At 38.9% G+C, this 14,525-nt stretch overlaps 1 protein-coding gene across 1 annotated transcript in view; it reads right to left on the minus strand.

The window, feature by feature from the left end:
* CUNH11orf49 (chromosome unknown C11orf49 homolog) overlaps window positions 1-14,525 on the minus strand; it is a 142,311-nt gene that overhangs the window by 78,731 nt on the left and 49,055 nt on the right.

Here is a 14,525-nt window from a genome sequence, read left to right on the forward strand (position 1 = left end):
AGGGTAGAAAGTGGCCCCTAAATTAAAGTATGAAGCAAAACCCCAGAGCCCAAGTGAGTCATTGTTTAAGCTGGGCTGGGGAAGGGGAAAAAATATACTCCACTGCCTTTGGGTTCTTTTGCCAAAGAAGTAAAGGCTGTAGAGCCTGGCGTAATCTAAAAATTGAAATTCCACCAAAGAATAGGCAATTATCCAGTAATCAACACCACCTAAGGCAGACTTCGGGTTCCAGAAAACTCCTAAATTCCCTGACAAGTAAATCATGAGTGGGAAATGTGTTAATGTTACAGAGAAGCAGACATTAAAATGAAGATGGCAAGTAATAGAGGGACAATGGTAATTCCAAATGCCACTTTTCATTTGTTGACTAACGAGAGAAAAAAATTCTGAACCTCTGAATTGAACAGGAAAAAATTTCAGGAGCCATCTGTTCCATTTTTCTTTTCCCTGACCAAGTTCAGAGGGAAGTGTCTAACCTGTCTGTATTGTATAGTATGTTATAGGATAAAATTAACCTTGTCCTGTGACTATTAACAGTGCTATACAAAAAGGCTAATTACACACTCTTCTTCCCTCTTAGAAAAGTAGCATAGAAATCTAATTCTAAGACACTGTGAGAAAGTATGAGGAAAATACCTGGCAAAGACTTAGGTTAGATGAGAGATGTTTAAAAAGCAATGAAAGTGTTAAACTAAGCATACAGTTTGTGGCAGTGCTATTTATTGTCTTGAGCAAAGGAAAATGAAAAAGAAAGCAAATGAGCTGTTACAGATAAATGGAGCAGGCCACATTTCTAGCAAATGAAGTCTAAAATGAGAACATTCTAGACTAAATTTATGAAGCTATCCAGCAAAGACTTAGTCCCAAAGTGTGCTTCATATCCCACAAGGGTAAAATGCTGGTGTCTAGATCATGATCTTGGTTGTAAAGGAACTAGTTATAGTGAAGTTATATCCTTAATGTAACTTTCAAGAATATATTTTAAAAAAAAACTAGAGAGTAATTTATGCATTAAAGAATCTGGCTGAGCCTCATTATACAGATAAGTACAAATTTATAAAAAATTATAACATAGGAATTTTATAAAACAAATTGATAGGGCAAGGGCTTATAATATTGAATATGAAAAGATTTACAATTTTATTCACACTACTGCCTTTAGGTAATCCATACTGATAAAATTCACATTTAACTAAAAATAAAAATAATTAGAAACATTAGAATAGGGTGGCAACTGGTCAGTATGGGGATCATAATCACTTTACTTAAAGAATAGATGATCAATATGATCAGTGAAAATTCTTTTAGATAAGATGGCTCTAAGGAAAGAGCAGAAAATGCAATATTGTTCAAAACTTTTCTGGCTCTCTTCAATTTGAAGTATCTTTTTTCTGTCTCCATCTGCTAAAACTCTAATCTTTCCAGACCATCTGCCATATTTTACATAAAGTCTTTTCATGATTCCATCCCCATGCTCAATTCCCAGCATATCTCACTTTTAACTCTCTAATAGAACTCACAATTTGCTGCCTTGTTTTAAAGTTATTAGACTTATTTCTCCTACTAGATTATAAGTTCTAAGGAGTAAGCAATTAGGTTGTATTTAATAAGTATCTTGTGGGGAAATATTTTGAGGCTGTGGAAATATACAGTCAACTCTTCAAACTTTCATTTACTAGTTTCACTAGCTATTGATTCAGTATCTAATAATTCTTGCTAGAAGCAATAACAATTTTGATGGGTTTGCCAAATAGCTATTTCCCCCTAGTTACATTATTTCATCTACATTTATAATTTGACTTTATATGGTAAAGAAGAGCTTACCTTTCTCATCCATTCATTATTTATTTATTTACATTAGTCTGGATTCATGGATTCTTACTTTATTCAATAGGCTATAAATCCTTTACTATCATTTATTTTGTTGCTCAAATTGTCCCAGATTTGGCTGTGGGAGCTCCTTCAAGCTGACTTCTGTCCTTTTGACATGTCTACACAATTCTTTGGTTACTTGCTTTCTTTTTGATAGAATAAGATGTTCCAGGCCCATCTTGTTCTTTCTCTAACCCATCTTGGAACCAGTCATTTATCCAAGAAGCCCAAGTTGCTTTTAGTAAAAAACAGTGTTTAAAAACCAAGATCTAGGTAGGTGCTGGGTGTGCTTTTTGCTCCAAATGTGTCATTGCTTCTAGGCTCTCTCAGAAGACAGTTAAGATACACACATGTTCTACACAAATGTGCACATGTGCACAAACACACACATACTTATTTTCATTTCTATATGTCTAGCTATTTACATATATTAAAACCCATGAGTCCACACTGATTCAATTCCAATATATTGCTACAAGGTACCCTCTATTCTTTCCCTTTTATATATGAAACTTCCTCTTCTCACAGAGAAATCCAGCTCCCATTATCCATAATATATATTTACTTATTTGCTCAATCCTAAAATGTACAGCAGTTGCTAATCCATGCCTCTGTGTAAAAGCAACCTCCTAATTATAGTTCAACACTTATTTAGAGCTCTTTTTGTTTTTAGCCCAAGGGAGGGCAAATAGTCCAAATACTGTGTTCAAAAGGTACTTAGTCTCACCCTGGCCGGTGTGCTCAGTGGTTCGTGTTGGCCTGCTCACTGAGAGGTCACAGGTTTGATTCCTGGCTGGCTCTGAAGGAGACGCATGCAGGAGGCAACCAATCTATATGTCTCTCATATTGATGTTTTCCCCCCTCTCTCTGCCCCTTCCTCCCTCCCTTCCACTCTCTAAAAAGCAATGGAAAAAATATCCTTGGATGAGGATTAAACAAACAAACAAAAAAACATTACTTAATCTTCCCCAATTCCCTTCAGTATGTTTAATTTATTCATTTGAAATATAGTTTGCTTCATTTATTTGTCTGTATTCTATTTTAGGGCCCCTCATCCTTGTTAATTATATACATAGCTATCTTGCCTATGTGAAATATTAACATAGTTCTAAAAGTGTCACCTTCACTCCACACTTTTACTTGTTCACTCCATTTTCAATAATGCCCTGTAAGTAATGAATCTCACTGGTTTCTGGTTCATTCTTCCCGTGTGTATCTTTTTCTCACATGAGCGGAGGTATGTACATATTTTTATTTCTTCTTCTTTCTTATACAAAAGGTAGCATAATAAAGATATTCTTTTGTCCAATTCATTAAGATCTATTTCTTTTTAACCTGTCATGAGTAAGAAGTTCAGGAAATTTCTGGATTCAGAGATATCAAAATTAAATTTTCTTTGCAAAATATATATATATATATATATTAAAAGGTATGAATTAATTTATTAAAATGAAATGGTCAGAGTATAAATGTCTCCTAAATTGATTTTAGCAATAAAATCAAATAATTAATAAAATTCCATAGTTCTCCCACTTTATTAGCTTAGTATTTAATTAACTCTAGAGTAACATGTTAAGAAAATGCAGCAGGAGCTATGTTAAAAAATTTATTTAACATTTGTACACATGTTAAGCTAGTGTGAACTCTTCTTTAAAATATATTTTTATTGATTTCAGAGAAGAAGGGAAAGGGAGAGATAGAAACATCAATGATGAGAAAAAATCATTGACTGGCTGCCTCCTGCACTGGGGATCGACCCCACAACCCAGGCATGTGCCCTGACCAGGAATTGAACTGTGACCTCCTGGTTCATAGGTCAAGGCTCAACCACTGAGCCACGCCAGCCAGGTGCTAGTGTGAACTCTTGATACAATTTCATTTTCTCATTGGGTTGTCTTCTGCTGTTTTTTATTTTTATAGATTTCTTTTCTTTTTATATTTTTAATTGACTTGAGAGAGAGGGGAAGGGAAAGAGGAGGGAAGAAAGAAACATCGATTTGTTGTTCCACTTAGTTATGCAATCAGTGATTGAGTCTTACATGTTCCCTGACCAAGGATTGAACCCAAAACCTTGGCGTATTGGATGGCACTCTAACCAACTGAGCTACCTGGCCAGGGCTTGTTTTCTGCTATTTGAGATGAGTTTTATTTGCAAGGAATCCTAAAAAAATCTACAGAGAAGCAAAATATGAAGACAAATCATATCCAATTATGTAGCACAACTGGCCATACCAAAGGTGATACAAATATAGAATATGGATCAGCCTTTGAAAAATAAGATCAAAGATCCAGAACATCTTAGGAAGAATCAAGATTTAAAGTAAGCTTCTGTTGCTTCTATAAACAGAAGGGAAAAAGATATTCTGTGTAGGGAAAAAGAAAACTTCTGTGGCACATTTCCCTCAAACACGTTGGCAAAATTAGCAGATTGGAGTTTTGTTTTGCAGAAAGTCGCCAAACCCTAAAGATATATTCTTATGGCATGATTTGGTCCCCTGAACTAACCATCCCTGGATTTGTTCTCTTTCTTTGTAAAAATCAAATGAAGTCTAAGTCCTTAAATGTTTTCTTTCCATTGCCTATCTGCCACAGAATTTGGCAATGCTAACTTGATGAAAGAAATCAGCAGAGCATGTCAGCTTGGTCTATGTTGCAGAAGGCCAAAGTAGTTTGGACAGCACACTTGGACAGAATTGCCTCACACCAATTTCTTGTTTATAGTGTTACAAAGAAGTTTCTGTACAAACGCTCAATTTCTAAGAACTTCTGACTATTGGACTGTTGTTATCTATAGTTCAAACATACAACACACCTATTAAAGGGAAAAGTGAATAATATAGCTTACATCCAAGGAGAAATTTGACAAAGTGTGGCTTTAACATTTCAAATAAGGTTCTGCCATAGATATGCATCAGGTGAACCAATTGTAGGCTCTCTATTGGCCAGGAAGAACTAAGTGTAAAAGTATAGAAAATAGAAACCGACCACATTGCAGATGAGTACTCAGATCCTCATCTTCTTGTTCCCAGTATTGGCTAAATTAGAAGTAGAATGTCTAAGACCTTTGGTTTCTAAAAAAGTCCCAAATTTAGGAAGAAATCCAAAGGAATTAATCAATCCCCAGTCACTTTCTAGGATAGATGAACCAATTTGTGAGACCTGAGTTGCCATTGTGGTGAACAGGATTCATAATTTCTATTCAGCAAAACAACTATCAGAGTCTTATCGGTTCACTCTAAAGCCTTAAGCACTGGCATTTCATACCAAGATTTTTTTTCCTGCCTGATTGAGTGATCCTTAGTAGCAGAGCTAGTTTTCAGACCATGACATCAGTAAGATCATATTTGACTTCGTTTTGAAGAGAAAAACTCATGAGACAGGCCCTGAAAGCTGTGGAAAGCTTCTGCAATGGTCAGCATAAGCAATGCTGAGTTTTCTCTCCTTGGTTACTTCACCAAGTGCTCTTCTGTCACCAAATCCCAGGAAGAATCTTCTTAAAGCTCTTGTCCCACCCTAGGCTGACGCTAAGGGGGAAGAGATGGTTTCCAGATAGGGTGATCTCCAAGCAAATTCTCACCAAGAAGGCTAACCAAAGGACTTAGTTCTCACAGATTGTTTCCTGAAAGTAAACTGCTCCCCACTGCATCTTTGTTTATAATTCAGTTGGCTCCCTGCCAGAGTTAAAAAATGTTTCAAAATCCCTTTTCATGCCTTCACATTTCAAAACTTATTGCTGAAGGCCTGGCATGCTATGGTAAACTCCCAATTGCATGTCATTTCCTTACCCACCAAGTGTCAGTGCAGAAGCAAGATGATTCATTAACATGTTTCCCCTTGCAGTTTTAAGTGTTAAGGAACATCTCCTTATAAGGTTGTTTACTCATGCCAAGAGAAACAGGCAAATAAATACCTCAGGATGTGAAATCAATGCACAGAGCACTGGGAGAAGGTTAGTAATACATACTCTTTATAGCATGTTAGAAATCTATATATATAAAAGCTTAAGGGACCATTACAACGGAACGACCAGAACAACTGGAACGACTGGTCACTATGACGGGCACTGACCACCAGGGGGCAGATGCTCAATGCAGGAGCTGCTCCCAACCCACAGGCCCCGATCACCGATGGGGCCTGCTGGCCAACCTCCTGGTCCCTCCCCACAGCCGGCAGGCCCCCAGGCTGGGACAGGGAACTGGGAGTGGGTGGCGGCAGACCCAGCCCCTTTCCCAGGGGGGCCGAGGGCCAGGTCCCTTCTTGGGGCCAGCGGCCAACTTCCCAGGTCCCTCCCCCATCCCTCCCCCCTCCCCCCGCTGGCATGCCCTGATCAGCTCACTGCCCGCCCACTGTGGTGGCAGCTGACCCCTCCCCCCAGCCAGCCAACCTCCCAGTCCCTCCCCCAGGCCAGCAGATCCCAATCTCATGATCGGGCTGGGCCCCAAGCTGGGATGGGGAACTGGGGATGGGTGGCAGCAGACATGGGTGGTGAGGGAAGGAGAACAGGAGAAGGCAGGTAGGTGGGGAACCGCACGGTGGTGGTGCACAGGCGGTGGTGGTGCACAGGCGGTGGTGGTGCACAGGCGGTGGTGGTGCACAGGCGGCAAGGGAAGGAAGAGGCAGGGAGGTGGGGAGACGAGGAACCTAATCAGCCCTGATTGCCGGCCAGGCCTAGGGACCCCACCTGTGCACGAATTTCATGCACCGGGCCTCTAGTTTAAATCATAAAAAAAAAATGTAGCAATTTAGAAAACACTTTTCAAACACCATGAAAATAGGAAAAATTGTGTTTACATTATAATTTTAACTACATTAAAGTAGGTCTGCATTAGGAAAATATTAAAAATGTAAAAGACAATTGTATTTATTAATTGTATTAAAGTTTTTGGCTTATAATTGATTCCTTCCTCTGTATTCCAAATATTCTGCAATGTTATGTTAAATTTTTGTAATATATTTTTAAAAAACAACATACCACAAATCTTTAGTTTGTCTCATTCCTACAAGGCCTCCTAACAGAGCTCTTGATAACAGAACTTCTAGGAGCTTGCCTAATTTCACTTGAAATTCAGAGTAGTTGTGTTTTCATGGTCTCTTTGGGGAAACATCCCTGGTCCTATAGGAAGTTTCCGGACAAAGAATATTCCTTTAGAATGTTGCAGTATTTCTGTTATCCTGCTACATGTTACATCTCATGTTCATTCATCTGTGATCTCTAAACCTGTCATCTGTTCTTTCTTTCCCTTCAGCTCTATCTTTAGTTATCTGCAGACAGATCCTGACATTCCTTCCCCACAACGTGATTCCTCTCTACCTCCAGATCTCAAAAGCAAAACAGTTTTTATCTATTTTACTGCCAGATTACATATCATATTCTCATCTAATTTCTTATCAGTTTTCTTCTTTAGTTTTTTCAACTCATTTCCTCCCAAGTTTTCCCACCCATTGCATATCTGTGCTTCGTACAGCATCAGACAAAATTTTTAGGTAAATTCTATTCTATTTTCTGCCTATAGTTATAACTTTTAAGTACTTTTATGTCATCCTTTTTCTCACTAGAATCTCCAAAATGTTCCCATTAGTATCACCTGCAGGTTTCATTTAAAACACAACACTATTTTATGGGTCCCTGAAATGTAACAAATTCCTTCCTCTATACCACCTCATTCAAGAGCTGGAGGTATTATACAGTATTTATCAACCTTCTCGGTTCAAAGTCCAGAAAATAATTCTCAAACCACTATCCTTTGTTCTTATTCAAGATGTTACAAATTAGGTTAAAAAAATTCTTCATATAAATGCTTTAGTCATAGGCCAAGTCTTCTTCTTGTTGTTTTTTTAAAATATATTTTTATTGATTTTACAGAAAGAGGAACGAGAGGGAGAGGGAGAGAGAAACATCGATGTGAAAGAGAAACATCAATTGGTTGCCTCCTGCATCTGGGATCAAACCTGCAACCTTTTGGTGCACAGGATGATGCTCAACAAACTGAACTACACAGGCCAGGGCTGCTTGCATTCAATCATAATTTAAAATGATCAAAAAATTGAAGGGTGGTTGGAATGCAGGACTTGTACTTTTAGAACCACATACATCAGACTTGTGGCTGCCAATTTCATGCTCTATCTTCATGGTTTATCATGTCTTATGTTACTACCATTATTTCCAGAGTCACCTCCTTTTTGTTATTTTTTGTTTTATCTCCATAGCTGGTCTCACTTTTTAGAAAATAAGTGCAGTCTCTTTCAGTACTCAAGTATACTTACTGTTTAGAGCTACTGGTAAATTATATGTATTTTTTAAAGTACTCATTTTCCTGGCTTTTGTTGAAAGCTATTTTGTGTTATTTCACTTTCCACATTCAAGTTCATTCTTCCCAACTTTTTGCATTGTTTAGGAACTCCTAAAATAAGACAGCTCTAGGACTACATGATTAAAGAAGTCTTAATAACTCAGTAGTCTATGATGGGGAAAAAAATCCTAATACCTTTATTAAAATCTCTTTCTTATTTTTTTATGATGATGAAAAATACATTTATTTTTTAATGTATACATGTACACTGATAGTCCGACAGAAAACTTTATGACTCTCTCTTTCTTATTAACTCACCAGATTTCAATGTCACTTCTATTTTTTTTCTTATTTCCAACAAAGAATTTTATTTCTAAAGATGTAAGAGGGAAAAAACTCTAGCTAGTAGGCAGAATTGTACACCAAACTCTGGTAAACAGATGAGACTCTAATTTTTTATTTGGTTAATGACCTCAGAGAAAGAGGTTCCATAATGTTTCTGAAGATCCTGGTATAGCTGCTCCAGGAAGTCTTAAAGGAAAAAATAAAAGTTTAATAAGGGCTTCTCTATTCCCTAAACACCTGTTTGTCAGGTGAAGTTGTGAATTCACTCACACAAAACTTTTTCTGTAGCATAAATCTTCTTAATATTGATTTATTTCAGAACATCAGCACTCTCTAATTCTCTACTTGGTGCCATTTAACCAACTACCAATCTCCTAAAAACCCAAGGACATTTCTCAATAATCTTTTGTGACTGACTACAAATCAGAAAGCAGTTATAGATGACAGAAAATGAAAATCTGTACTGAAAATTTACTTTTTCTGTCAAACTTTCAAAGATTTCCTTTCAGTAAGAAATGTTTTTTAAAAGGGGAGGAATGGGAGTACAAACAATAACTTGGAAATAAACTTGTACCTTAGTAAGATATTGTAGAATTACCATATGATCCAGCAATTCTACTCCTGGGTTTATAATTAAAAGAAATGAAAGTAGAGATTTAGGTATCTGTATACCCATGGTCATGGCACTATTATTCACAACAGCAAAAAGATGGAAGTAACCCAAGTTTCTATCAATGGATGAACAGATAAACAAAATGTGATATATGCATACAATGAAATACTATTGAGCCTGACAAAGGAAGGAAATTGTAATACATGCTACATGGACAGACCTTGAACACATTATGCTAAATGAAATAAGTCAGTCACAAAAAGACATACCTTATATGAGGTACCTAGAGTAGTTAAATTCATAGAGAGAGAAAGTAGAATGGTGGTTTACCAGGGATTGGGGAGAGGAGGGAACAGGAGTTAGAGTTTAATGGGTATAGGGTTTCATTTTGGGAAGATGAAAAAGTTCCAAAGATGGATGGTCATGATGGCTGAAGAAGAATGTGAATGTACTTAATGTTGCAGAACTGCACACTTAGAAATGGTTAAAATTTTGTTATGTATATTTTACCACAATAAAAATGAAAGAAAGTAAGTTATTGGTATCAAATACCCAGTATGTACATTTATAGAACTGCCTGATGGAATGAGAAATTGGAAGTTATAACCAAAACATTTTTCAGAGTAGTTCTGAAGCAGGAATGACTACAGCGTTGCTACTGAAAGTGTGGATCAAGGATAGCAGCTTTGGTATCACTTAGAAGCCTGTTAAAATCAGATTCTCAGGCCCCGTGACAGACTTACTAAATCTGATTCTGCATTTCAACAAGATCCCTAGATGATTCACATGCATATTAAAGTTTGAGAAGCACTGGTCTGGGGCAAATCTAATCTCTTCCTAGCTGTGTGACTTTGGGCCAGGTACTTAACCACTTTGTGCCTCAATTATTTTTTATCCATAAAACTAGGGGCCCAGTGCACAAATTCGTGCACCTTGAAAGGAACCGTGGGCCGCAAGGCTGTGGTGGGCACTGGGGTGGGTCTCGGCCCATCCTCCGTGCCCCCACCTGGCCCCTCCCACCACAGCCCCCTCGCCTCCCCATCCCCCATCTGCCAGCAGCCCTGCTCCCACCGCCACCGCTCCCATGCGCTGACGGCGCTGGCCCTGCTCACACCCACTGACAGTGCGGAGCGATTGGGGCCGGCACCAGCAGCGGGTGTGAGCAGGGCTGGCGCCGTCAGTGGATGCGAGTGGCAGCTGCTGCCCCGATCACCCCTCAGGAGCAGGAGGAGGTGGGGAAGCCCTCAGGGGCGATCGGGGCCAGCAGCCACCGCTCGCACCCACTGATGGTGCCAAGTGATCAGGGCTGGCGCTGGGCACCAGCAGTGGGTGCAGGTGGAGGCTCCGGCGCCATCAGCGGGTGTGAGCGGGACTGGTGCTGGTAGCAGGTGTGAGCGCCAGGCAGGACCACAGCACACGGGAGCAAAGAATTTTCAGTAACCACCGGAGGCTCACCCCGATGACAGCGACCGGCGCCCTGCCTTGGTCTGGCGCCCCCGTTCACCTGCTCCACCATCCTGCCACGGCCAACGTCTGCCATGTTCCGTGCGCCCCCTGGTGGTCAGCGCACATCATAGTGACCAGTTGTTTGGTTGTTCCGCCATTCGGTCTATTTGCATATTAGGGTGTGTGTGTGTGTGTGTGTGTGTGTGTATATACACACATCATATATATATATGGTGGTAATAGGAATACTTACTACATAAGGTTGTCAAAGATTAAATGTGATAATAATGCACGTTGTATAATGCTGGCACATTCTGGGACTATTTGCTATTATTATTACTTTGCTGTGCAGAAGTTCTGTGAAAGTTGATTTTGGGAACTTTTCTAAAAATAGTAGACTTAGGAAGTCAATATTTTCCAAAGGATAAGAATAGTGCCTGGCTTTAAGAGATAATTGTAAAAAAGAATATATGGGAAATAATAGTTTTAGCAAAGGAAAAAAATGGAAATACTTTCTTCAGAAAACCCAATAGAGGTCAAAGTCATTCACACTGGAACAATTTTTTTTCTTGGTAAAGTAGGGGAGGACTGGACTAATATTATTTACAAAGTATAAATGGAATGGAAGCCGTTTTTAATGAAACGATGTCATATTTTAAAGATATTTTTGTGGTCAAATGATATGTTTTTCACATGTCTGAAATCCTCATGTAGGATATAACTTTTCAGCTGAAATATCACAAGTATATTTGACTTATGTGATAAAGGACCAAATATTTGTCTCAGGGAGCAAGGGAAAGAGGGGGAAATATTGACAAGGGAGGAGACAAAAGAGACAGCTACACTGGCCCCATGAACTGCTAGCACCTGGGCCACAGCTCTCAGGAGATGTTGTTGAGTTCCTAACCTAATTTCTCTGGCAGGAGATCTTTCCTTGTCCCAGAAAAGACTTTTGGAGACAGAGAGGATTAACAAAATAATATTGTTAAGAAGTGAGGTTGCTGGGCTTGCACTTTACTATCCGGAATCCCTTTATCTTTCTTGAGAGCCCCCCAGATCTCTTTTATTCTAGGTCAGTAATTTAACACTCTCAGCTCTCAATTCAAAGCCTGTAATGACCTTGCTGTGCTGAATTATTAGCCCAGGATGTAGAAAGAGAGAGAGAGGGAGGGGAAAAAACCCACTAAAAACAACAGAGGCCTTTTGATCAGAGCACCAAACTGCAGTTCGCTGTAACTCAAGCTGCCCATTCTTATATGGCAGGAATTAAGGACTCCCCCTGCCAGGCAGGACCCTATTAAAAGACAATAGCTGTTTGAAAAGAGTAAGCAAGTTGATATGGATATAATAGGCCACATATGGGAGCCCCTTTCTACTCTGAAATAAAGCTCCTTCTTAAGAGTTGTGAGCTGAGAAACCCAGTATTCAGTAAGGCAGGAGGAGGAGGTATAATCGAAGAGAGTGGGTAGCCATGCAGAAATGCTTGAAGGTGCTTCAGGAGAAAGAGAGGAGGGCTTTGGGGAGCCTGCAGAGATGAGCATCAATCACTGAGCATAGAAGCTTTCTGAATGGCCAGGTGCGAGCTTTTTAGGGCCAATGATGACAAAGATTTGGCTGGAACCAGTACAAGGTTAGTTTCTCGAATGGGTTAACAACAACAACAACAAAACAAGCAACAAAGTAGTAAGCTCTTGCCAGGAATGATGTAGCTGGCAAAAAGTAATCCTTTCTGCCTTGTTTTAAACAATCTAACATGTGAGCATCCTAAACTCCAGATGAATACCATCTAGTGCTGCTAAATGTTCTTACTGTTTTTTAAAAGCCCTGCAAAACAGAGACAGTGGACCCCAAAGAATTAACCTCTTGCCTACAACCTACAGTCCTACACCCTTCTTCAGACACAGAGAGGTAATCACAGGATACAGAACTTCTTACTCTATTAGCTAAGCCTTGTTTACTAGTTAACTCATGTTTACTTATCTATCACTGAACACCCTACCCATTAGCGGATGATGCCTTTGGGGAATCTTAAATCCACAGCTGAATTGCCCAACCACTGTTTTAGCTATCTGTAAGATCTTGTTAGTATGTTACAAAACAAGGAGTGATTTAAGAATGATTCAACGTTTTTAAACACATTAATCTATTTGTTTATAACTAAATTCTAAATCCCCAAATTCCTTAGAAAAACATATCCAAAAGATGTTTTTCTTTCTTCCACCACCATTTGCTAATTGCCAAATGAGAGTTCTCCAGTTCCCATCCACTGCAATTAACGGGGTTAGTTTGATGGGATTCACAGCTAAAGAAAAATATAATAGATTTCTAACATTTGCTTGTTCTACTAAGTGCTCAACAGGATGCAAGGCAAATCAAAGTGTCTTGCTGATTAAAGAGAAGACCTGGATTCCCAAGAAAAAAACGTTTCATCACCATGGGGCTTAAGACTCCAAAATAAATATATTATTTTTATAACAAGTTATTCGAGATAATTGTTTCCATAAAATATTACAATTCTAAGCTACTCTCCAGTATGTAGACTCTGTTTCATTTCACATGGTGTCATCATGTAGGAAGGGAGGGATGAGAAATAAAGAGCAATGGAGAGCACCAAACACCAAGCTCATTCCCCAATTCATGCCCTAGCATATGGTGACCACATTTTCAGAAGTTCAAACTGGGACATATAGTCTACAAAGGTTTTATTTGGTTTGTGGTGGGCTACTTCCAGGTTTGAGAAACAAACTAAAGATTACACATATAAAATGATTGGGTATGCATAAATGCCATATTAATTGATAAATGTTAAATGCCATATTATTTGATAAATCTTTAGAGATTTACTGCTTATGTAATATAAAAAAATTCATTAAACAAAACAGTATGTGTAGTATGACACCATTTGTATAAAACTACATATCTAGCCCATCCAGTGTGGCTCAGTGGTTGAGCATCAACCCATGAACCAAGAGATCGCGGTTCAATTCCTGGTCAGGGCACATGCCCAGTAGGGGGCGTACAGGAGGCAGTCGATCAATGATTCTCTCTCATCATTGATATTTCTATCTCTCTCTCCCTCTCCCTTCCTCTCTCTGGGGTGGGGGTGGTGGAAACATATCTAGGGGTGTATATATGAACAGACAACATGTTTGAAAGAACAGAGAAAATGGAGGAAGGAAAAAAAATTGAAGAAAATTTCTCAGAACTGAAAGACGAGTTTTCAGATTGAAAGGATCTGTTAAAGCCTAGCACCATGAATGTAGATGTACATCAAGACACATTATTGTAAAAAATTAGCCTATACCTTTTACTGGGGTTGTGGCAAGGTCACTTTTTAGAAGAGCATATAGGATAGAAAATATTGGTGCAGCTATCTTTGGAAAATATAATGTCACAGTTGCCCTCTGGCCACAACAATTTACATTCCTTCCACATGTAAAATACACTCTGACACCCTAGAGCAGTGGTTCTCAACCTTCTGGCCCTTTAAATACAGTTCCTCATGTTGTGACCCAACCATAAAATTATTTTCGTTGCTACTTCATAACTGTAATGTTCCTACTGTTATGAATAATAATGTAAATATCTGATATGCAGGATGGTCTTAGGCGACCCCTGTGAAAGGGTCGTTCGATCGCCAAAGGGGTCGTGACCCACAGGTTGAGAACCGCTGCCCTAGAGCCCCAAATCCTAATTTCATTTCAGCATCAACCCAAGGTCTGAGATCTTGTCATATAAATCAAGTTCAGGTACAGATGAAGTTTGAGGAATGCTATTTAAAAAAAAAACAAAAACAACTCTTATAGAACTATTTTACCCTTTAAACTGTATGCATGTATAACTTTGATTTTTTTTTTTAATCAGAAAAAGAATACTCAGCTTAGAGGGCCACCTGCTCTGTGACACCTTCCATGACCCCTCAAACTTAATTAAGATATCCTTCCTCTGGACATTCTTAT

Source organism: Myotis lucifugus, unplaced genomic scaffold (genome assembly GCF_000147115.1).
Source record: "Myotis lucifugus unplaced genomic scaffold, Myoluc2.0 scaffold_97, whole genome shotgun sequence".
Taxonomy (NCBI): Eukaryota; Metazoa; Chordata; class Mammalia; order Chiroptera; family Vespertilionidae; genus Myotis; species Myotis lucifugus.